At 44.2% G+C, this 26,610-nt stretch overlaps 1 long non-coding RNA gene across 2 annotated transcripts in view; it reads left to right on the top strand.

Moving 5' to 3' along the window:
- Positions 1–26,610, top strand: part of LOC122549085 — a 46,135-nt gene that overhangs the window by 12,285 nt on the left and 7,240 nt on the right. For both annotated transcript variants that reach the window (XR_006311405.1, XR_006311404.1), the window contains exon 3: positions 18,024–18,122. This is a non-coding gene — a long non-coding RNA (uncharacterized LOC122549085). The remainder of the gene's footprint in view (positions 1–18,023; positions 18,123–26,610) is intronic.

Raw genomic sequence — 26,610 nt, 5'->3', positions numbered from 1 at the left:
CTCCATTTGCCACCTCTCAGCCCAGCTCTGCAGCTTATCTATGTCTCTCTGTAACCTGCAACATCCTTCGTCACTATCCACAACTCCACTGACCTTAGTGTCATCTGCAAATTTACTAACCCACCCTTCGAAGCCCTCATCCATGTCATTTATAAAAATGACGAACAGCAGTGGACCCAACATCGACCCTTGCAGTACACCACTGGCAACTGGACTCCAGGATGAACATTTCCCATTAACCACCACCCTCTGTCTTCTTTTAACAAGCCAATTACTGATCCAAACTGCTGTATCTTCCACAATCCCATCCTTCCGCATTTTGTACAATAGCCTACTGTGGAGGATAAGATGGAGAAGGATGAGACTCAAGGAAATAGTGAGGAAAGAGATCAATCTGACACTGGTACAGTTGAGAAAAGAAGTGAGTCAAACTGTCAGAACAGGCAGGAACAAGAAGAACGAGGTAGGACTGATCAATTAATCTGTATTTACTTCAATGCAAGAGGCCTAGCAGGGAAGGCAGATGAACTCGGGCCATGGTTAGGAACATTGGACTGGGATATCATAATAATTACAACAATGTGGCTCAGGAATGGACTGGACTTGCAGCTTCAAGTACCAGGATACAAATGCTGCAGGAAGGCCAGAAAGGGGCGCAAGAGAGGAGGGGGAGTGGCGTTTTTGATAAGGGATCATACTACTGTACGTAGGGAGGATATTCCTGGGAATACATCTAGGGAAGTCATTTGGGTGGAACTGAGAAATAAGAAAAGGATAATCACCTTATTAGGATTATATTATAGATTATCAGTAAGAATAATAGGATGGTTATGATAGGGGATTTTAACTTTCCAAACATAAACTGGGACTGCCATAGTGTTAAGGGATTAGATGGAGAGGAATTTTTTAAGTGTGTACAAGAGAATTTTCTGATTCAGAATATGGATGTACCTCCTCGAGAAGGTGCAAAACCTGACAGCGTGGAGCTGGAAAAGCACAGCAGGTCAGACAGCATAGAAGGAGCAGGAGAATCAACGTTTCCTGATGAAGGGCTCTTGCTTGAAACATCAGTAGCTTTAAATTGTGGGGTGACAGATATAGGACAGATGTCAGAGGTAGTTTCTTTACTCAGAGAGTAATAGGGGCCTGGAATGCACTGCCTGCAGTAGTAGTAGACTTGCCAACTTTAACGGCATTTTAATGGTCATTGGATAGGCATATGGACTAGAATGGTACGTTGTAGGTTAGATGAGCTTCAGATTGGTTCCACAGGTCAGCACAACATCGAGGGCCGAAGGGCCTGTACTGCCCTGTCATGTTCTGTGTTCTATGTGGAGCTGCAGGAGATGGGGGAGTCTGTATAACTTTTATGACTCTATGCCCAAACATAACCGTTGAAGAGGGGAAGGCAGCGGCCATATTGACCCCCTCAATAGTCTGCTGCTTGGACATGTTAATAGCCAGCCTGGCTAGGCCCAGGAGCAGATCCACAAGAAGCTCCTCTGTCCTGCCCTCCCTCTATGCACCGGGTGCCCAAGGACCAGGAGCATGGGGCTGAAGTGCAACCAAAAACATAAAAGAAGATCTTTAAGAAAACCAAAAAGAGAGCGCAGATGCCCACTCTGCATATATACTCGATCCACAGACTCCGCAGCACCACAGTTCAAAGTTTGGGCTGGGAATCCATGAACCACTGCAAGGTACAATTGCATTGGACTGCTGCATGCAACACCCTCCACCCCAGAGCCCCAAGGGAAAGAGGAAGGACTCCCATGTAGAGAGCCCTCCACTGGGGCTCTCCACCACATGGCAGCATATGAACACATCAAGGCATGTCCAAACGATGGATAAAGGAGGAGAGGTGGGTGGTGTGCAGCAGTACTCTGTACAGGGCTCACCAATTTACATCTTTAAAAGAGACAAACTAAAATTCTGGAGGTGGCTCAGGTTGTGGGGCACAGGGTCCCGCAGGAGGTATAGGATCCTAGGGACAATGTGAAATTCTGTCCGGACACAGGTACGCGCAGATGGGATTCCACTGCATATCTGAGCATCCTCCAACTGCTGCGCAATGTTGGGTCTGAGCACCACCGTTTTAAGGCATTGGATGGCGGTGGCCGCGAATTGGATGTCTACCCCTGCCCTGTTTGCCAAATCCTGCGGCAGCAACTAGCCCAGACCTCTGCCACCCAGACATCCCTGACCCTGGTCACCCTCACAGCCACAGCTCTACCCTTCACTAGCCACTCAAAACCTCCTGGTTCTATTTTTCTCTTTTTTTTTAGTAACACACTGACTATGGCCCAGCCAGCACAGAGTCCATTCCCTGAAGTGAAGAGATCTAACCTCCTGTTTATAACTTTTATTAAAAATAACCCCAGCACAGTGCAGTATAAAAAAGTATAAGCAGATTAAATCTCTTCATTTCAGGGAACGGACTCTGTGCTGGCTGGGCGCTAGTGCTTATTTTTCCCCAGCACCCATATCGTGTGTGTGCAGGTGTAGGACACAGTGAAAAACAACAGGTGTATAAATTTTTATTCAGTTTCCACCACCAGAGAGAAAGGAAACACCTGAGGCCAGCGACAAGCTGTGCCCTTCTCGATAAATGTCAATGCTGTGTGATCAAAAAAAGTGAGGGGGAGGGGAAGGATCAAATCAAAATAGAGTTGCAGGGGGAAATAGAACACTCCACTCCCTGCGGTGCCCACCTCTCCCCGAGCAGCTCCCTGAACAAAACTGAAACTCTGGAGGTGGCTCAGGCTGTGGGGCACAGGCTCCCATGGGAGGTACAGGATCCTTGTGCCAATGTGAAATTCAGCCCAGGCAGGGGGACGCACAGGCGGGATTCCACGGCACACTAATGTCGGGTCTGAGCACCACCATTTTAAGGCGTTGGAATGCGATGGCTGCGAACTGGATGTGTACCCCTGCCCTACTTGCTAAATCCTGTGGCAGCATCCAGCCCAGGCCCCTGCCACCCAGCACATCCCTGACCCTGGTCACCCCTGCAGTCACAGCTCTCCCTTTCACCAGCCACTCAATATCTCCTGGTTATATTTTTGTATTTTTCTCTCAGCCAGCTCAGGGTCTGTTCCCTAAACTGAGGATCTCCTGGTTATGTATATTTTTTCTTTTCCTAACCCCCACATTACTGCCTAACAGCACTAGTGCATATTTTTCCCCAGCACCCATGTCGTGTGTGTGCAAGTGTAAGATACAGTGAAGAATAACAGGTGTTTACATCTTTATTCAGTTTCCACCATTAGGAAGAAAGGAAACACCCGAGTGGCCAGTGACAAACAGTGCCCTTCACATCAAAGGGCAATGCTGCGTGATCAAACAGTGACGGGGAGGGCTGGGATTAAATTAAATTAGAGTTGGAGGGGGAAATAAAACACTCCACTCCCTGCGGTGCCCACCTCTCCCTGAACAACTCGAGGGAGTTGGTAGACACCGCATGCTCCTTCTCCAGGGACACTCAGGCTCAGAAGTAGCCGCGAAAGAGGGATAGGCAATCGATCATCAACCCCCTCCACGACCCATTGCCTAGACCTGTTTATGGCCAGTTTGGCCAGGGCCAGGAACAGACCCACGAGGAGGTCCATCTGACCTACCCTCCCCCCTCCGCACTGGGTGCCCAAAGATTAGTAGCGTGGGACTGAAATGCAGCCAAAAGCAGAGAAGGTTCTCTAGAAAACTAAAAAGGGAGTGCAAATGCCCGTACCCCATATGTACATGGTCCACAGACTCTACAGCACCACAGAACAAGCAGTTGGACTAGGAGACCATGAAATATGCAGTTGCAGGGGACCGCTGCGTGCAACACCCTCCACCCCAGATCCCTGAGAGAAAGGGAGAGGACTCCTGCGTAGAGACTCCTCCACTGGCGATCCTCACCGCCCGATGGTAAATGGGCGAGCCAGGCATGTCCGACGGTGGATGAAGGAAAAGAGGTGGATGGTGTGCAGCAGTCGATAAAGGGTCGCTGTTTTACTTCCCTGCAGGGGACAAAACTGAAACTCCGGAGGTGGCTCAGGCTGTGGGGCATAGGCTCCCATGGGAGGTACAGGATCCTGGGGTCAATGTGAAATTCAGTCCAGGCAGGGCGACGAGCAGGCGGGATTCCACCGCACACCTAATGTCTGGTTTAGGTACCACCGTTTTAAGGCATTGGATGGCGGTGGCCACGAACTGGATGTCTACCACCATCCTGCTTGCCAAATCCTGCGGCAGCATCCAGCCCAGGCCTCTGCCACCCAGCACATCCCTGACCCTGGTCACCCTGGTAGCTACAGACCTCCCCATCGCCAGCCGCTCAAAACCTCCTGGTTATATTGGTCAGCAAAAGGCTTTCTTGATTGGCCCAGTTTAACAAAGGGTTAAAACAAGGGCTGCAGATGCTGGAAACCAGAGTCCAGATTAGAGTGGTGCTGGAAAAGCACAGCAGTTCAGGCAGCATCCAAGGAGCAGTAGTTTAACAAACCCAATCAAGAACTTCTGAGTTAACAAGGTCCACTTGGTTCCAGTCACTACGTCCCTACCCACTAAGTCCGGGGATGGAGGCCTGGTCTTTCTGTTGCAATGCTTTCACCCCAGGTTTGGTTCCTCCACCTTGCACTCAGACACGGACGATGTATACTGGACCAGGGCCATCTCTTGTGCCTGGAGCATCTCAGAAGCATCTTCTGCTCTTCTTCAGGTGGCAATGGTATCGAGGAAACTTTATTTCCTAGACTAGCAGCCCAAGTTTACACCATTGCATTTAGTATCTCCAAGCTTCTCCTAACAAATGATCATGCATGCATTGTTGCAACAAATGGTTTAGTCATGTCTTTAATGGATGGGAACCTGATGTTCTCACCTACTCTGACTTACAGTGGTTCAGATTCCTTTCGACATGGATCACCCTTGATTCAATCAACCAATTTAATGATGGACAATATCTGATCTGCCAGATTTCCACACGCCCCAACAAAAGCCAAATCCTTTCTTTACCCTCACGAAGGAAACATTTGGATCTGCTATTAAAATGTGCTTCATGTTTGATGCTGTTCTGGAGCCTGATTTGTGATGAGTTCATGGTTTTTGCATTTGATAAACTATTTCTATTCATATTCATATGGAATTATTCTTCTGGTGGCTGATTTATTTAAAATGAACTCATATAAATGGAGAGGCTGAGCTCAGCAGGTAATAGTGAAGGCAAATTGCTCTTGGCCTTTATTTCAAAGGGAGCAGTCTGCAAAAATAGAGAGGTCTTGCTAAAATTATACCTAAAACTAAACCTAAAGTACCATGAAGAGTTTGATCCCCTTATCTGAGGGGGAGCACCTGCAATTTCTGCAAGGCCTTTGGGTTGTTCTGAAGGGCCAGGTATGTTTTGTTCCTGCCCTGTTTGTGAGGTAACAACATTCAGACGATCCACATGTTTGTTCTGCACTGTATCACAGACCCAAGGGACCTGACCTCATGTCAACCTCGCCTTGTACTCACACAGGGACATTTCCATAGTTCTGGCACCAAACTTCATGCCTGAAATTAAACTGTCTCTCTCACTTAGAGGAGGCATTTGACCAGCATTGGTGTTCCTGCTGCCATTTCAGCCTCCCCCTCCCCACCCCTCCCCCTCAGGTCTGGAACTATCAGGTTTAGCCTGGTGTGGAGTCTTCTCCCCATCAGTAACTCTGCTGGAGCTATCCCTATTGTTGCATGTAGGGTGGTCCTACTGAACAGGAAGTGGGATAGTTTGGTATTAATTGATGCTGTAGGTTGCTTCCTTAAGGCAGCCTTCAACATTTGGTCTGCTCTTTCTGCCAGACAATTGGACAATGGATGGATGGATGACCAAATGCCATTATACTTTAGGAAATAATAGAATTCTCTGCTGATAAATTCCCAGTGTCCATGATCAATACTTCCCGGAGCCTGTGTATCGCGAACGATACTCACAGCTTATTAGTCATCATCCCTGAGTTTGATGAACAAACGTTATGCACTTCCAACCACTTTGAATGGTTGTCCACAATGACCAGGAACATTGAGCCCATGAAAGGACCGGCATAGTCTCTATACAACTTACTCCAGAGTTTACCCAGCCATTCCCATGAATGTGGGGAGCTGCTGGTGGCAGTTTTTGTCCTTGTTGGCACTCTGAGCACAGCCCCACTTCAGCAGCTATCTAGGCATCCACCCGTAGCCAACAGACATAGCTGCTTGCCAGCATCTTCATCTTGGAAACCCCTGGATGACCCAGGTGGAGTTGTCCCGAGTAAAGGTGGCGATCTTTACTTGGGACAATCACCCTTGCTGCCCACAGTAATATGATGCCCTGAATGGTAATCTGGTCTCACCAGGTCCAAAAAGGTTTCAATTTTGGTTGCAATGGCCCTTCTATTTTACCCATTACTACCAACTGTTTCAGTTTCGCTAGGACAGGATATATTTATGAGAAGGTGAGGACTGCAGATGCTGGAGAATCAGAGTTAAAAGTGTGGCGCTGGAAAAGCACAGCAGGTCAGGCAGCATCCGAGGAGCAGGAGAATCGATGTTTCAGGTGATGAAGGGCTTATGCCCGAAATGTCGATTCTCCTTCTCCACAGATGCTGCCTGACCTGCTGTGCATTTCCAGCGCCACATTTTCAACCCAGGATATTTTTATGTCCACAGTCGGATATTGTACACGGTGACTGGAATGGTGTATATGGGAAGCAGCTTAAGGCATCCACTTTGGACTCTTGGCTTCCTGGATGGTGTTCTAACCTGTACTTGTATGCTCTGAGAATAAGGGCCCAATGCTGAATTCTACCTGAAGCTATGGGTGGTACCACCTTGTCATCCTTCAGTAGCCCTAGCAGAGGTTTGTAATTTGTCACTATGACAAATTCTCGTCCGTAAAGGTACTGGTGGAACCTTCTCACACCAAAGACAACCACTATATATTCCTTCTCCATCTGGGCATACTTGCAATTGGCATCAGCCAGAGTCCAGGAACCAAACATTATTGGGAACTCCTCTCCATTGGGCCACTGGTGAGCCGACACTACCCCGATACCATACAGGGAGGTATTGCATGTCAGCACCAGATCTCGCTTGATAATGATAGCTGCTTTTTCATTTCCTTAACTACTGCTTCTTGGCTACGTGACCATTTCCAAGGCTGACTCTTTTTCAATAGCAGGTGTATGGAGGCCAGTTTACATATGAAATTTCCATAATAACCCATCCATGCCGACCAGATATACCAACCCAATCTAGTCCCACCTGCCAGCGCCCGGCCCATATCCCTCCAAACCCTTCCTATTCATATACCCAAACCAGTTAGTTTACATTGAATTACAACTCTGTTTATTGCCATCAATAAGTTGTCATCATCAAAGCTAAAATAAGATGTCCTTTGAAATTAAAACAAGAACTGCGGATGCTGGAGATCTGAAACAAAAACAGAAATTACTGAAGAAACTCAGCTGGTCTGGCAGCACCTGTGAGATGGAAACAGTGTTAACGTTTTGCATCTGGAATCTGTTGGGAAGAGTCACAGGACTTGAAGCATTAACTCTGTTTTGTCCCCACAGATTCTGCCAGGCCTGCTGAATTTCTTGAGAAATTTGTTATTGTTCTTTAAAATTACTTAATATTGCATTGTTCCTCACTACCGAATGAAACAAGATAACATTCTCCAGCTGCGCCTCAGACTGTTAAAGTGCAAGCACAATTTGGATTGTGAAGTGAAATGATTCTGTAACTACAACTGCTTGAGACCAGTATAATACATTCACAGCAGTCATTATCTTCATCCTCCTTGGGATCCTCTTTGTCAGGTGTCTTTGAAAAGACCTTGCTTCCCCACTTTGGACATTCATTGTATAATAATACTTTGAAACACACATATGACTTTTTCTTAGGCATTCATTCACTTCTTATTTTTGTTCCAATTTTGTCTTCTGTTAGAATAGCCAAATTTGCAAAAGATGTTTTCATCCACATTTATTTAAAACCATATAAAAGCAAAATACTGGAAATATGAAAGAAAAACAAAGTGCTAGAAAAACTTAGCAGGTTTGGCAGTACCTGTGGAAAGGAAAACAGAATCAACCTTTCACATCTGATGACTCTTCAAACCAGATTAAACCAAGTACTTATCTACATGAAACACTTTTGCTCAATCTAGGAATGTAAGTCATGAACACTGATATAGGAAAAAAGAAACTGAATCATGTCAGTCTTTTGAATAGACATTTCAGGTCTATGACATATTCCCCAATGTTCCTGGTCTCTTTTATTCAGTTATTACTTCTTGCAGAAAGTGTCAAGGCCATGCCTTGATTCAACTTTGGTAGTGATTTAACCTGTGTCTGTACATCCATTCTATTCTTACATTCAGAAGGGTTAAACAGGGTAATCATCTATCACAATTTACACCAGTATCACAATGGCTAAGATTGCAATTGTCTTTCTGAAATGTTCCTTCTGAACTTGCAACCCTCATTGTCAGGTAACCATTCACTGTTACTCTGTTCTATTTCAGAAGGTTACTCGGTGAAGGATGGAATTGGACCTGATCTTTACCCAGTTTTGTATTTAATTACAAAGTCACCTAACCAACAACCACAATTTTATATTTTTCTAATCAACCTGTTCCCAGCCTCCTGGTAACAAGCACAGTTTCATTCTGTGTCAACTGTCTGCTGGAAAAGGACTCAGGCTGATGATATCCCAGGTGGCAGCCTTGTATATTGATAAATCCTCATGGGTATTAATTGTAGGGTATTTCTGGGGCTCCTCTTCAAGTTGCAGTTGCAGGTAGGTGTGGCTCGTGTCCAGCTTTGTAATGGACAGCTCCCCTGCTAACCCCCCCACTCTGGCCAACTTCCCATACAAGTCTTCTATGCGAGGGTTCGGGTATTTATCCAGCTGCGAGAAGTGGTTTACCGTTCGCCTAAAATCTCCACGAAGGTGAACCAAGCTGTCAGGCTTCACAGCCGGTACGACTGGTGCTGCCCATTCTACAAACTGCACTGAGTTCTTCGCTTTCTGGCCTCCTGATCTTTGCCTCTACTTTTGCCCACTAAGGTAAATGGCACCGGGCGGGCCTTGCAAAATCTCGGAATTCCATCTAGTCAACATGAAAAGTGGCTTTGACCTCTTTGATAGTCCCAAGCTCATCTCGGAAAAGAGTAGGACTTCACTGAGGTAACTATTTTCCAATCCAAAAGTGTTGAGCCAATCGAGGTGAATCTTTCTCAATGAATTCCGCCTCAAGAAACTTGGAACCCAAGCCTTTTACTAACATCAGTGGTAACTGCACCAATTGCTTCTCATAGAAGACCAGAACCAATGTCATACTTTTAATTTACAGTGGTTCCCCAATGTCCATTCTCAGTTTGGCTGAGGTCTTACACAAGCTTAAAGGTTGCAGTCCTGAATTAATCTTGTTAAAGATTCCGAGATACTGATTACTTCATAGATAAAAGTTTTAGTGAGGTGGAGAGCAGCTGGGTGACTACCAAGAAAGGCAAAGGGAGTAGACAGAGAGCGGAGGAATCCTATGTGACTAATCCCCTCGAAAACAAATATGCCATTTTAGATACTGTTAGGGGATTACCATTCGGGGAAAGCAGCAGTAGCCAGGTTGGTGGCACTATGACTGGGGCACAACGGAAAAGGGTAAACGTAAAGAGGACCTTAGTGATAGGAAACTCGATAGTTCGGGATCAGCTAGGAGACTCTGTGGCCACAAACAGGAATCCAGGATTGTGCGTTATTTTCCAGGTGCCAGGGTCTGGGATGTCTCAGAGCAGCTACAGAACGTTCTCAAGGGAGTGGGTGAACAGCCAGAAGCCATGTGCACATTGGTACAAATGACATAAGTAGAAATAGGGATGAGATCCTGTGGAGTGATTATAAAGAGCTAGGAAAAAGGTTAAAAACCAGAACCTGATTAATCCCCAGATTATTTCCAGTGCCATGTGCTAGTGAGGGTAAGAACAGGAGGATATGGCAGATGAATGTGTGGTGAAAGAATTGGTGCAGGGGGCAGGGATTCAAATCATTGGGATCTTTTCTGGGGCAGAAGTGACCTGTTCAAGAGAGATGACTTGCACCTGAACCGGAGGGGGACCAATATCTTGGCAGCCAGGTTTACTAGTGCCACAAGGGAGGGTTTAAACTAGATAGGGGGTGGTGCGAGAAGGTTGTGGGATCCTCAACAGCAGGGAGGCAAGTGCAAGGCTTGAAGGAGATACAGTAATCAGAAATAGAAGGTTCAAGAGGTAGGTCAGACTGGGTCATGACAGGGAGCAAGGATTGCCTGTTGGATTAAATTGCATCTATTTCAATGCAAGAGATCTGGCAGGTGAGGCCACTGAACTCAGGGCATGGATAGGTATGTGTTACTGGGATATTATAGCCATTACAGAAATAAGGCTAAGGGAGAGACAGGACTGACAGCTTAATGTGCCAAGGTACAGATGCTTCAGATGGGAAGGAGGTGGTGGAAGGAGGGGGAAGTTGCATTTTTCATTAAGATGAGTATCCCAGCAGTAATCAGTGATGAAATAACTGAAGGATCAACCAGTGAGGCTTTGTGGATGGAGCTAAGAAATAAGAATGGGAAACTGACGCTATTAAGGCTGTACCAAAGGCCCTTAAATAATCAACAGGGATTAGAGGAACAAATATACAGGGAGATTGGGGAGACTTGTAGGAGCAATAGGGTTTCTTAGTGGGGAATTTTATTTTTGCTAACATGGACTGGGACTGCCAGAGCATTAAGGGCTTAGATAGGGTAGAATTTGTTAAGTGCGTTCAGGAAAGTTTCCTCAAGCAGTACATAGGGGGCCCTACTCGGGAATGGGCAAACCTTAACCTATTTTGGGGAAATAGAGCAGGACAGGTGACTGAGTTGACAGTGGGGGAGCATTTTGGAACCAGTGACCGTAGTTCTATAAATTTTAGAATAGCTATGGAGAGGGATAAAACTGGTCCAAAGGTTCAAGTTCTAAATTGGGGCAAAGCGAATCTTGGTGGAATTAGACAGGAGCTTGCAAGGATTGATAGGAATAGTTTGTTTGCAGGCAGAGGGTAAGTTACTTCAAAAGATTCTGAGGAATGAGGTATACATGTATTTGGAAAGGCAGGGTTTGATTAGGAGTAGTCAGGATGGCTTTGTGAGTGGGAGATCATGCCTCATAAATTTGTTAGAGTTCTTTGAGGAGGTGACCAGGAAAGTTGATGAGGCAGGGTAGTAGACATAGTCAATAAGGATTTCAGTCAGACCTTTGATAAGGTTCCACATGATAGGCTGCCCTGGAAGGTTAGATCGCATGGAATCCAGGGCGAGCTGGCAAATTGGATACACAATTGGTTTGATGGTAGGAAGCAGAGGATAATCGTGGAAGGATGCTTATCAGACTAAAGGCCTGTGACTAGTGGACTGCCTCAGGGGTCAGTGCTGGGCCCATTACTGTTATCTGTATCAATGATTTGGATGAGAATGTACAAGGCATGATGAGTAAGTTTTCTGATTACACTAAAATAGGTGGTATCGTGGACAGTGTGGAAGGTTCTCAGAAACTGCAGCAGAACCTTGATCAACTAGTGAAGTGGGCTGAGAAATGGCAAATACAGTTTAATATAGATAAATGTGAGGTCTTGCATTTTGGAAAGTCAGATGGTGAATGGTAGGGCCTTAAGGAGTGTAGTGGAACAAAGAGATTTTGGAGTTCAGGTTCACAGTTCCCTGAAAGTGGAGTCACAGTTAGACAGGGCAGTGAAGAAGGCTTTTGGCACACTGGCCTTCATCAATCAGGGCACTGAGCTTAGAAGTTGGGAAGTTATGTTGTAGTTTTACAGGATGTTGATGAGGCTGCACTTGGAATATTGTGTTCAGTTTTGGTGACCTTGTTACAGGAAGCAGGTTATGAAAATGGGAAGAGCACAGGAGAAATTTGCACTCTTTAATGCTGGATAGTCCATTCAACAGTCTATTAATGGCTGGGAAGAAACAGTTCCTGAACCTGCTTGTACATGTGTTCAGGCTTCTGAATCTTCAACCTGACAGAAAAGGTTATAGGCGATCATTGCCAGGGTGTGATGGGCCTTTGATGATGTTGGCACTCTTCTTGCAGCAGCAAGCCATGTAAATGGAGTCCATGGATGGAAGGTTGACTTCTGTGATGGTCTGGGCTAAGCACACCACCTTTTGTAGTTTCTTACAACTGGCAGAGCAGTTGTCGCATCAGGCCTTTATGCACTTGCACAGTATGCTTTCAACGGTGCATTTGTAAACATTGGTGAGGGTCCTTATGGACATACTTTCTGAGCCGCCTGAGAAAGATGAGCATTGTTGTGCTTTCTTGATCATTGCATCCATGTGGGAAGTCCAGGACAGATTGTCTGTTGTCGTCAATCTGAGGAACTTGATGGTCTCCACCGTCTCAGCCTCAGTCCTGTTGATATAGATGGGGCTGTGTTCTCCTCCTTTCTTTCTGAGTCTTTCTACCAGACTATCAGGCTGCTTTCATTCGTGAGATTCAACAGATGGTGGTTTAACCTCAGGGTCACTGTGCTTCAGGCAAGGAGCAAAGTCATGAAGGAGAGGCCCTCATGGTAACCTCAGTCACTGCAGGAATTGAATCCACACGGCTGACATCATTCTGGCCAGAAGCCAGCTGCTCAGCTAACTAACACCACCCCTCGATTTAAAGTGGGGGAAGAAGTACTGACTCTGAGTCTGCTTCCCACGTGATCATTCTGTTATGCTTTTCTTTTAAATCTAACACATTGATTGTTTCTTAGGTTGCATTTAGATTTTTTTTCCCTTAGGCAAGCATATTTCAACACACTTTCTCAGAATTCCACAGTTATGTTTTCAGAAAAATGAATTCTTTTACAAGGTCAACTGCTTGGTCTGCAGGCACATGGAGATAACGGCCCAAATATTGCAATTACTGTACTCTTCTTTAAAATTACCCATTTACCTGGCATCAATTTTCACAACTAAGATTCTGACTCGGTCCAGTCATAAATGCATAAATTCCAGCTCAGTGAGCAAACCTACATCCATAAATGCATCGGCGGGAGTTAAACAGGGAGCAGTTCAGGGCAGTGAAGTGGGTGGTAATGGCCTGAAAGTATTATCGCAGGACTGTTAATTCAGAGATCCAAGTAATCTTTGGGGAACCCAGGTTCAAATTCCACCATGGTAGATGGTGGAATTTAAAATCAATAAAAATCTAAAATTAAGAGCCTAATGATGACCATAAAGTCATTGTCGATTGTTGGAAAAACTCATCTGCTCATTAATGTCCTTTAATGAAGGAAACTGCCATCCTTTCCTGGTCTAGACTACATGTGACCCCAGACCCATAGCAATGTGGTTGACTCTTCACTGTCCTCTGGGATGGGCAGTAAATGTAGGCCGAGCCAGTGATGCCCTTATCCTGTGAATGAGTGAAAAAAATGTACAAAAGTAGTGTTGCACATGAAGATACCACTGTTGCCATATTTCAGAAGTTAAAAATACTTTGACAGAAAAAAATGCTATGTGTGTTAGTGAGAGGGAAAGGTAGCAGTTGGGTGAGGCAGGTCAAAGAGTAGTGTTCCAAGTAGGAGAGGGGGAGGGGGTGCCAGGTAAGTGGACCTCTGCTTAGGTATATCAGAGGGCTCAGATAGAGTCATAAAGTCATACAGATGTAAAGCACGGAAACAGACCCTTCTGTCCAACTCGTCTATGCCGACCAGATATCCCAACCCAATCTAGTCCCATCTGCCAGCACCCGGCCCATATCCCTCTAAACCCTTCCTATTCATAGACCCATCCAGATGCCTTTTAAATGTTGGAATTGTATCAGCCTCCACCACTTCCTCTGGCAGCTCATTCCATACATGTACCACCCTCTGCATGAAAACATTGCCCCTTAGGTCTCTTTTATATCTTTCCCATCTCACCCTAAACCTATGCCTTCTAGTTCTGGACTCCTCCACCCCAGGGAAGAGACTTTGTCTACTTATCCTATCCATGTCCCTCATGATATTATAAATCTCTATAATGTCATCCCTCAGCCTCTGATGTTCCAGGGAAAATAGCCCCAGCCTATTCAACCTCTCCCTATAACTCAAATCCTCCAATCCTGGCAACATCCTTGTAACTCTTTTCTGAACCATTTGAAGTTTCACAACATCTGTCCAATAGGAAGGAGACCAGAATTGCATGCAATATTCCAACAGTGGCCTAACCAATGTCCTGTACAGCCTAACATGACCTCCCAACTACTATACTCAATGCTCTGACCAATAAAGGAAAGCATACCAAACACCTTCTTCACTATCCTATCTACCGACTCTACTTTCAAGGAGCTATGAACTTGCAATCCAAGGTCTCTTTGTTCAGCAACACTCCTGAGGACCTTACCATTAAGTATATAAGTCCTGCTATGATTTGCTTTTCCAAAATGCAGCATTGATCTAAATTAAACTCCATCTACCACTTCTCATCTGATCAAGATCCTGTTGTAATCTGAGGTAACCTTCTTCGCTGTCCACTATACCTTCAATTTTGGTGTCATCTGCAAACTTAACTAACTATACATCTTATGCTCACATCCAAATCATTTGTATAAATGATTAACTATAGTGGACCCAGCACCGATCCTTGTGGCACTACACTGGTCACAGACCTCCAGCCTGAAAAACAACCCTCCACCACCATCCTCTGTCTTTACCTTTGAGCCACTTCTGTATTCAAATGGCTAGTTCTCCTTGTATTCCGTGAGATCTAACCTTGCTAACCAGTCTCCCATGGAGAATCTTGTCGAACACCTTACTGAAGTACGTATAGGTCACATCTACCGCTCTGCCCTCATCAATCCTCTTTGTTACTTGTTCAAAAAACTCAACAAGTATGTGAGACACAATTTCCCACGCATAAAACCATGTTGACTATCGCTAATCATTCATTACCTTTCCAAATACATGTACACCCTGTCTCTCAGGATTCCCTCAAATAACTTGCCCACCACAACATCAGACTCACTGGTCTATAGTTCCCTGGCTTGTCCTTACCACCCTTCTTAAACAGTGGCACCACGTTAGCCAACCTCCAGTCTTCCGGCACCTCACCTGTGACTATCGATGATAAAAATATCTCAGTAAGAGGCCCAGCAATCGCTTTCCTAACTTCCCACAGAATTCTAGGCTACACCTGATCAGGTCCTGGAGATTTATCCACTTTTGTTCATTTCAAGCCAGATTGTCTCAGGGGCTGGGATTATTGGTTACAGCAGAATAGATTTGAGGCGAGCTGGGATGGGAAATGGTCGGGGGTTTTGGTCCAGCTGGATTGAGTTGAGCCATGGGGTTGGGAACAATAGGTTATCGGTGGGAGAGGGCCAGACTGAATTGGGAGTCAGTTTGATAGTTGCCAAGCATTTAGAGTAGGTTTTTTTTTAAACACACTCTCACTGTTCTTGGGTAATTATTAAGTGAGTTTGAATGCTCCAGCCTCTCTGAATTTAATGGATTCTTCTGGAAGGTTCCAGATGCTGAGGAATTGCCGATCAGAAAATTCAATTGACTGAGCAACTCCCACAGAGCTAGCTGTATTGGAGATTCTCCAAATCCTGACAGTCACCATCTGCACTGTTCTAACAATCAGAATATCCAGGCCAATGGATCAGTGCACCAAACCAAGTTACTGTATTTATTTCTACTCCTGTTAAAGTTAATATCCTTGAAATCAAATTAATTCAAAATTATTGACTGATTTAATGACTGAGGTGATTGACAAGGACTTGTCAGGTTATCTCATAATACTTTAGATAATAATTTGGCTGTTGTGATTATTTTTATCCAAATTCTCTGCATTTATACAATTCTCCTATTAATCCTATGAATAGTCTGTCACTTCCATATGACCTCAGATCCTTCTAGCTTCACCATTCTGTCCCTGCTGCAGGAGTCGCTAATATCTGCCTGAAGCTGTACAAACCACACTGTAGCAATTGGTTCAAACTCATTGCTTCTTTAGATTCAATTCCCTCCAGTGTGGAAACAGGACCTTCGGCCCAACAAATCCATACCGACCTTCTGAAGAGTAACCTACTCAGACCCATTTCCGTCTGACTAATGCACCTAACACTATGGGCAATTCAGCATGGCCAATTCACCTGACCTGCACATCTTTGGACCATGGAAGGAAATCAGAGCAGACACGGGGAGAATGTGCAAACTCCACACAGACAATCGCCCAAGGCTAGAACCGAACCTGGGTCCCTGGCACTGTGAGGCAGCAGGCTACCCTGGAAATACTTAGGAAGGTTATTGGCATGTGCAGAGAGAGAAACCATGACCTTTCATGAGAACTGAGAAATATAATGGAGTTTTCAGTAATTAGAAAGGACAGAGGGTAAGGAGAACAAAAGGGGAAGCCAGTGAAATGGATGAACAGCATGATAGTGGTGTAGTGGTAATGTCACTGAGTTAGTAGTCAGAACCCTGGGCTAATGGTCTGAGTGCATTCAAAAAACATTCTGAGTTTAAAAATTAACTTTTTTTCAGTGACTATGAAGAAACAGCAATATAATTCCAAGTCAGGACAATGTGTGAATTTGAGGTGAACTTGCAGGGTGGGTTTACATGGGTACATATGTTATAGGTTATGTACTGACTCAGCATGATTATCTTTTGGTTCTTCCTGCAAATGATTGATGTAACGATGGTATTGTTTGTAGTCACATGTTGAGTTCTGTACATGATGCTGTTGGTCTGCTAGTGTCCAGTGGAATGGTAAATACTTGTGGTTTCTGTGCGAACTTAACCATGGCTCCATTTCACAGTGGGAGCAGGAGACTGAATTCCCACATGACCTGTTTCCTTTCTATTTCCTGACTATGTGCCTTATGGTCTGCTGCACCCAATTCTTGAATGTGCTATTGTCCAGCTACAGTGGCCTCATATTCTCTTCAGTCTTTTAGCTGTATGCCACCATTTTGACCTTTCTTTTCTCCAAGAGGTCTTTTGGAAGATTTCAATTTTTTGAAGCCATAGTCAGCTCCACTATCAATTCAAACAGTTCAGCTCCTGATCACAGTCCTTTGCCTTAGATAGCACCTGCTGGTGAGTTGATTAATTGGTTCTTGTGGCTGTTGCCTATAGCCATCAGTTACTAAGATCAATGCATTCTGAGGTGCACATTTACACAAAGCTGCTCCTTCAGCATATTTCATAGTTTAACAGACAGGTGCCTATTGTCCAAAGTGTTGACTCTATGTAATCCCCCATTTCCAATGGCTTTTTCATTTGTACCTCTTGTTTATCAACTTCTGTGATGGATATATCTAAAAGCATAATTCAACACTTTCATTAAAAAAATAACGCAATTGGTAAGACAACTGCAGCCTTTTAATTCGTGCTGAGGAATTTGGTGGTCATTTTCAGTAAGCCTTATCTTTTACAAGGAGATTTATAACCTCTTTACTCCATGGACATCACAACAGTGTAACTGTCATACAAATGTCTGACCATTGCAGCAGAACTGCCCCACGGTTCAATGATGTCTTCCTGTATGTTCTCCTCCAAACCATCCGGGAAAGTGGGAGGTGCTTGTTCCTGAAGATGCCATCAGAAGCCCTCCCTTCTTCCCAACCAGCTTAAACTAAGGCAGCTTGGATGGAAGTGATAGAAAAGCTGAGCAACCATGAGTTCACATCTGAACCTTGGATCCAGTACAGGAGATGGGTCAACTACCTGCTCTGATCCAAGCTTAAGTACCATTCCCACATCTTCAATCAGTATTTCTCATGTAATCACCAGTAATATGTGTTTACAAGTGAGCAGCTAGGCCAGATTAGTGAATGCATGATTAGTCTCAATGACACATGATAATTGAGGCTAAAGCAGATGGAAAGCTACCTTGCGTCTGCATTTAGAAGCTACATGTGAATAACAGATGAGAATGTATGATGGGGATGGATGTAGTTAAGATATTACTTGACATGTCACTTACTCTGCACTTTGTCATGCAGGACAAGCAGACACTGAACACCAGGGAGCTGAGATGTAGGAGGAGAAGTTGCTGACCTCTGGCTCTTCACAGCTGCCAAGAAAGGGGCAATAGGGAACAAGTATGTACTCCATACCCCCTCCACCTTCCTCCTCCATCTTGTTGTTGGTGGTAGACGATGCAGGTTTAGATTTAACAAGGCAAGGGAAGATTGCTGGACTGGTGCATAACTCAAGAACGTGATAGCGTTCAGTCAACAAAGTAAAGATCATACAAATGTATTACTATTGTATATACATTGCATAGTTCAAGTTTTCCCAGGCTTCCCTTGCTTATCTCTCTACGACAATAACATCAATGAAAGGATTATATGACTTTAGGGATTCTCTTCAGGCTGTGAAAAAAAAGAAAACTCATTATCTGAGGAGGGCCAATATTCCTCATGCTCTGCTATTGCAAACTCTGTCCATGTTGCTACAATAGGTCGTGTTCTATAAAGCAGACCATTACTATTTGGGTTACCCTCTATGCTATTTAATGTTGAACTTCTCCAGATTGGTTAAGACACTGGAAGTATATTTTAAGAAGCCCAATGGTACAGTCAATGGTAATTCTGTTGGAGACATGATGTTGGTTGTAAAACTCTTTTACTTCACTCTGAGGCTTCCTTGCTGGTGCATCAGCTGTGTTTGCAGGGAATAGCCCTTCTCACTGAGGATCTATCAATCAACCTGGGCCGTGGCATCAAAACTCTCTGGGAGTTGTGAGTTCTACAAAATGTATGTTTTGTGACAGCACGTTGGGAGAAGAGCACAGACCCTGCGTTATTCTTTTCCAGTGGTCACACACCAGTGTGCTTCATGGAATAAAACCTTTCACAATCTACAATTGCAGCTGACAGTTCAGAGGGCATTTTAATGGCCACAGACATTATTTAGTGACACCTTGCTTTTGTAGAAACACAGTGGCAACATCAAAGATTGCTGACTTTGCAGTCTGGCTGCCTTCATTGGTGGTAACATGGGTAATTAACATAGCTAAATAGGGCATTGGTCACCTCCTTTCTGTATCTATATGTGTCAGCCTGTTAGATGCCACATTCTTACCTGTTACATGTTGGCTGTTACCAATTACATAAAACTTGAGGGTTGCTGAAAGTTTGAAGGCCAATGGTATGTGACTTGCTATAAATTCACATGGTTCTGTATCTAGTTGGCCAATCTGACCAGTTCCCAGGACAGCTTCAGACCCCTCTGCCATCACCTCTCTAATATCTGCAGGCATCGTGTTTGTGTCCTCCTACATCCACCTCTGGTGCTGTCTGCTACTGGCCTTGCAAATTGTTGGTGAACAACAACTTCATCAGATTCCCTCTTCCTAATTGCAGGGTTGCAAGATAATTGGGTGAATGAGATATGGGGTTATGGCGGTAATCACTTAATCCTCATGCATCACACAAACTCATCAATGTGCTGAAGGTGATCACTTTTGGTTGAGAACAGTACAAGGACTGCCTCAAATTACCTTGGTAGTGGAAGGCATCGCAAAAATTTGCACAACAAAAATTATTTCAAAAGTTCATAACATTAGTGCACCAGCAACACACACGTAGTATACTCCGCAGCCAGGGTGCTGCCAGTGAGACTCCAAACCTACTTTGAAGTCCAGCTACAGCTCAGCTTATTGTTGCTGGTCTCTGCCTATGGGCTCCACAGTGGCAACTGTTCCTGATGGTGTTGCTGGGACAACAAAGCTGCCAGTCACTTGATTGTGCAGCAGTTCTCAGAGTTGGGTCTTCTTGTCTGTCCTGCCTCAAGCTAATTTACAAACTGATTGGTATAAAATGGCTGTGGGTGAAGTCAGCCAAATCAAGGCAGGACTGTCACAAGTGTTACAGCAGGACACAAGGAGCCTACCCAAACCATTAATGTTAGCCCTCAGGTATTTGTAGCTACCCTGCAGACAGCTTGGAAGGTGGGCAAGCTGGTGAAATGGCTTCAGAATGTGATCCTGATGTACGCCTGCCGACACTGGTATGGAATGGGAACCTTGGCAGCTGTCTGCTGGACAAGCTAATTATAACAATTAAGTGTACAATTGAAGTCCACTTTCTTCACCACACCCAACCCCCCAAAACTTTACTGGCATCAGAACATGCATCAATTGTGTGGGGGAGACTGCCAGTTAAAGCATGGTGTTCTCCCAGAAAGGTCCCAGAGATTGGCAATTTTTGGCCACTCCATAGCCCACACAGGGGTCCTCTGATGGTAATTGTATTTACTGTGCCACCTCTGGATGATAGACGTGACCCCTGACACTATTCAAAGCACAGTAAGAAAAACAACTTACCTTAGCTTCGAAGGCACTTCAGCACAGAGGAGCACACTTCTGTCCACAACCTCTACTGTGGTCAAGTCTAATAGTGATCCTGCCAAGCCTGCTGATCTGGTGGCCTCTTACTTGATTGGCTGCAATTGGGATGTAAACCTGTTAACTGGCAGCCACCAGTGAGATGCCACCCAGAGACATTCAGTTTAAGTCCCAATCTCGGTCCTGGCAGCAGGGCTTACTGATAGAAGGGCTTACTTTGCACAATTCAGCAATGGGCCCTGGCATTCTCCACTTGCTGATTATATAACTATATGCAACAATATATTGCACATCCTGTAGGTTTATGCCTTGTCTCCTAGCAATTGTCAAGAAGCGTTTATTCTGCACAAGTTTTCAATTTCCTCTTTCTTTCGCATATCCCATTGAGGTAGAGACTGACAGCTCAATCTCTAGCAATGGTGATATTTGTTTGTGCTGAACTAGAGTAGTGCAGATTGTAAATTGGAGTTTTCTGTCTGCAATTCCAATGAATTGCTGAGCTTCTTTTCATATTGATGCCACGTCTATGGTCTGAGATTTCTAGTAATTATGGCACCAGCTCTGTTTAAGCACCTACACCATGTAAAGTTCAGCAGTTCAAACAGGCAACTCAGCACCACCTTCTCCTTCGGGTGGGTAGCAAATGCCAACCTTAATAGTAATTTTAACGTTCCATATACAAACAAACGTTTTCTACCACAGCTGCTGGTGAGCTCTCTGCCCAAAAGGTCCTGTGCCCCTCTCCTTCCTTATTTTCAGAGCCTCCATGAAGACTTCTATAGCATTGCCAGGCGAAGTGTTGGTGTGAGATTCCAGCATCTCTCAGTTTTTATACATCTTCATTTCAGCCATTTACCAGTTCAGGTCCTTCTCTTCAAGAGATATGGATCATTTTTACCTGATGAAAATGATGGAGCTCCTGTTCACCCTTGCTTCCCCCTTCCCAGTGGTATATTGACAGCCTTCTATTCCAATGAGAAATTTGCCAGTACTGAGTAGCATAAGGGGTGCCAGTAATACGCCATTGCTGAAACCAAAGCCATTAAATGAAACATAATTGATCAGATTAAAGCAGCATTTCTAGAGATGATGGTGCATTGCAGCACACAGACACTCCATCCTGAAGCCAGTGGCATGGAAGGCATGTTGTACCAACATATTGTCACTCCAAGAACATACCCAGAAGCAAGTAAGAATTAAGCAGTTAGGCTGAACAATACCCCTCAACAGCTCATTGCCTGGAACTGTTGATGGCTGCCACAGGCTCAGCAACAGTCCCATGAAGTGGTTCCCTGGAGTGCTTGCTCCTCTGTGCACCAGGTGGCCTAAGATCAAGAGCACTGGATTGAACTACAGCCAGAACTTGAGGTACAGTTCTCTCAGACAAGTAAACAAGGGCTCCAATTATTCATATTCCATATTGATGTAACAAAGGGCTTCCTCCAAGCTGCCGAAATTACAGACAGCGCAAGAGTCATGAATCAGCTTAACAATTTGCTGCAAAAGACTGCAGAGTGCTCCTGATGAAGGGTTTTTGGTCGAAACGTCGATGCTCCTGCTCCTCGGATACTGCCTGACCTGCTGTGCTTTTCTAGCATCACACTCTTGACTCCAGACAAAAGGAATCTATTTACCACTGGCCAACTAGATTTGTCCTAGTTGATCCTAACGAAGGACCTCATGGAGAGTACCTGCAAATATTCGCACATCCTCTATCAATCGATGGGATCTGTAATCATGTGAAGCATGCCATAAACAGGAATCCTCCTTCAGGTACAGACAGCTAATGGCAAAGCTGTAAGAAGTGTATTGATTATATTGAAAGAGAAATAATAAGCAGGTTAGAATAAAGCACTAGTGCTGAGGGATAGTTCACAATGTATGACCCAAATAATCTATGTACAAATGCATGAAGTGTAAGGAAACAACTAAATGAGCTGAAGGCACAAATTCAAAATTGAAGTTCTGATATTGTGGCCATTACTGAGACATGGATGCAGGATCATTGAAATTGGGAATTAATATTCCAGGTTACAAGGTTCACCGATTGAGTTTGAAACTGAAAGAGGGGGTGAAGAAGCCTTACTAATTAGAAACAAAATTATTTCAGTGGTGAGGGAGGATATAATAAGAGGAAAGCATTCAGTGGAGACCATGTGGATGGAACTGAGGAACAATAAGGGATTTAAAACTGTAATAAGCATTGTATAGAGACCCCCTGATAACAGCTCTGATGTGTTGTATAAATACAGAAAGTAGACAAATGTATAGCAAAGCAAGCATCATAATAAAGAAGATTTTTAAATTTCATATAGATTGGGAGAGACAGAAAAGCACGTGCCAGAAAGGTAGTGAATTTCTGGCATTGTGTGGATGATAGCATAAAATTACAAAAGGATATTGATAGACTGTGTGAATAGATAAAACAATTAAACCTGTTGGACTATAACCTGGTGTTGTGTGATTTTTAACATGGCAGACGAAGTTCACTGTAAGCAAGTGTGAGGTTATCCATTTTGCACCAAAAATGGATAGATCAGGGACTTTCTAGATGGTATGAAGTAAAATACAGTGGATGGCCAAGAGATTTGGGGCTTCAGATGCATAGAATTTTAAAATGTAATGAACAGATGCAGAGATTAATCAAGAAAAATAATGGAATGCTGAATTTACTATCTAATGGACTTGAATACATGGATGCAGAAGTTATGTTGCAGTTATACAAAATCCGGGTTAGACCCCACTTGGACTACTGTGGGCAGTCCTGGGCACCACAACTTAGGAAGGTTACATTGTCCTTCCTCCAAAGCCAATGTAGGTTTACAAGAATAACACCTAGACTTCAGGGGTTAAGTTATGAGGAGAGATTATATAAATAAGGCCTATTTTTTGGTAGGTTATTTAGGTTAAAGGGTGATATGATCAAAGATATTAGCAGGAAAAGTCATCATAAAGATAAACTATTTCCACTGTTTGGGGATTCTAGAATTTAGGCATGCATAATCTGAGGATAAGAGACAGATCATTTGAGAGAGATGTTAGGAACCACTTCAAATACAAATGGTGGTGGATGTTTGGAACTCTCTTCCACAAATGAGAGTGAATGCAGAATCAGTTATTAATTTTAAATCTGAGATGGATTTTTTTTCTTAATCAAGAATGTGGGCAGTTAGGCCACAGAACAACCATGATTTCCATGAATGATGGAACATGCCCATGGGGCTGAATGGTCTGGTCCTGTTTCTGTGTTCCTGACATAAGTCTCCTCATGGCTGGCCCTGACCATGGAACTTTAATGGCGAGTGTCTCACATAGTATCTTTGAGCAAATGTACCAGATGTTACACCCTCTTCACAATGGGTCTTGTTTGCTGGTTGAAAACCCACCCCATACTGTTACAGTATCACAGATGCTAACCACTTTGTAGAAATACTGAAACTGCAGTTCCAAAATAGCTGGGAAGAATTCAGCACTAGAGGGCACTTGAGGGAATGAGCAAGACTGCTGAAACCAATAGTAGAGGTTGTGTAGCAATGATTGCAGCTTCTGTATCAAGGTACATTTACGTTGTGGCATGCTTGGACTGTATCACATGTCTTGCACTAGTATTTTAAATGAGTAATACCACATGGCCGTAGTAATGGCAAAATTTATCACCAACTGTAAATAAATACTATACAGTATTTGAAATTATTTTTCCACGCAGGTCACATGTCATCCAGTAGATGTCACTAAAGTGGCTGACTAACTTTCAGAGTCACCGCTGATTGGTTCAGTTTGATGTGAGACGATGGTTGCACTCAGGATGAAGCATGGCAGACAAACAGCACTGAGATGATCCATTAGTGGATAACAGAAATCCAAAAAAAACTATATTACCTTTTATTACTTTACAAAATGTTTTCAGATTTCCCTTCAAACATCTAATAATTTGTGAAGAAACATTAAGTCCAAGACACTTGAATACATATTGCAGAAACTAGTTACTTCCCTGTCAGGCTATTAATGAATTGTTTCGGATCTGCACTGTGTGTGAAATGTTTAGCTTGAGCCAAGAAAGAACATAAACAGCGACCCACGAACAGCACTGAAAGGGGAAAGAAGAAGGCAGAGGAGAAGTAGGCTCTTCAAATTAAAAACTGAAACCCCCGCCCCTTTGTCAGGAGCATAAACCCCATCCCATTTCCACCTCTCTTCAGTTGCCAAGAAGAGTCATATTGAAGTTGAACTGTCAACTTTGTTTCTCCAGCATTTTCATATTTTATTTCAGATCCCTAATGACTACATATTTTGTTTTTCTTTCAAATATTTGCTAACCAACTAAATTAATAGAAAATGGGAACAATTAACTTTGAATGGATATTCAATTTGCCTGGTTTTCACCATACACCCAGAGGATTCTTTACACCTAAACAGATTAAAAAGAAAAATCCATCCCTAGAACTGGACCATTCTCTCTGCAATATCTTGGTCCATCGGCTATCCTCGACAATGCCTTTGTCCCCTTTTCCCAGAGTACTTTCACGTGCAATCATAGGAGATAGACTACCTGGCCCATTATCTCGACTCTCCTGGTTTCCCAAGGTCCTAGACACTTTCAGATGAATAAATAATCTGCTATATTTGCTGCTGAGAGATACATTGGAGAGACTAAATGAAGTCTAGGCAGCAGCTTTGTGAACATTGCTGCTCAGTCCTCACACATGACTCTGACTTTCCAGCTGCTTGCCATGATAATTCAGCATCTTGTTCTTATGCTCGTATTTCCATTCTCGGTCTGCTGCTGCACCACTGAAGCTCAATGCAAACTGGAGGACCAAGGAATCATTATCCAATCAGATTTACAGCTTTCTGGATTGAATATCAAATTCAACAACCTCAGAATATAAACTCAGATCTCCAGTTTTATTTTATTTTCCAAAATGCCTGTCGATATCACGTTTATATGTTTTTCAATAGAGCTGTCTGAGACCCTCATGTTACCACTTCCTCTGGACTTCCTTTGTCATTTTTCAATCACATCTTTATTAGATAATCTACCTTGACCTCTCACCAATCACTGGCCCTCCCTTTTGTTTCACCTGACCTTCCTTCCTTAGATGTAAATCCCATCACATTTCTGCCTCACTTCAGTTCTGAAGAGGGGTCACATTGGATTTAAAATGTTAATTCTCTTGGACAAGGCTGCACTTTCTCCCCTGTCCTGTACATGTGCTATATAGAACCATTTGCCAGGTCCATTGGGAAGGATTTGAACACAATTGGGACGAGAATGCCTAGCAATGGACATATGCAGTTGAAACCTTGCTGGCTTTACAGGGTTAGGAGAGAAAGCAGGAACACGGTGTTGAGGTAGTGGATCAATAATATCATGTTGAATGGTGGAGCGAGCTCATGGGGCTGAATGGCCTACTCCTGCTCTTAGTTTCTAAGTACATAGTCAATGTCATCAACTTATGTTTGGATTTACCCTCATGTAGAATGATGAGTATCTGTGACCAGTTTGGACAGAACTCATAAATCATTGCCAGGAGGCCATGTTCTTTAGACAAACAATACAGACTACAGATTCAAATATTTGCTAACCAAAAACACCAGCAACAGTTCTCCTTCTAGATCCTCCGCTCCACACTTGCAGCAATGCTCCGGCACCTAACCTCTCTACAGTTAGCCCTGCCTCAGCTGAGGGCCACACTCTCTCAGAATTGCAAAGGACCCACACTGTACTACATCCTCAGGAGAATTCATACTCTCAACAAACAGTATTTCAATTCCATCTCAAACATCAAAAACTGTAAGTACAACAAACTTTTATCTACCCACCTCCATAACCAGCACTCCTCAAACATTCCAGAAGATTCCCCTGGCCTCTGGAACTGCTCGGACGCCATTAGCCATGCAGCTGGTGCAGCCGCCACCCCCACGCTGATTGATGATGTCACTTCCACCCCCATCATGGCCACTCCCACAGCCACTTCCACCCCTCACAATTCCTCATGCATCACACGTGACATCACTTCCGCCCTTCACATCATCGCTGATGTCACACACTCAGTGACTTCCGCCACCCCGACTGCCGTGGTCACCACCACTTGCGCCCCACCAACGCCACTCACCTGCATTCTGCTGACACGCCCCCCACAGATCCCATTGTCACCATCCCCGCCCCCCAGAGCCCTGAGGGGAACACCATGACTCCACCCCCATTCCCCCCACCATCACACCCACTCCAGTTACCG

The sequence above is a fragment of the Chiloscyllium plagiosum genome, chromosome 4, assembly GCF_004010195.1.
Source record: "Chiloscyllium plagiosum isolate BGI_BamShark_2017 chromosome 4, ASM401019v2, whole genome shotgun sequence".
In the NCBI taxonomy this organism is placed as follows: domain Eukaryota; kingdom Metazoa; phylum Chordata; class Chondrichthyes; order Orectolobiformes; family Hemiscylliidae; genus Chiloscyllium; species Chiloscyllium plagiosum.
This window is presented reverse-complemented; position numbering and strand designations above follow the sequence as displayed.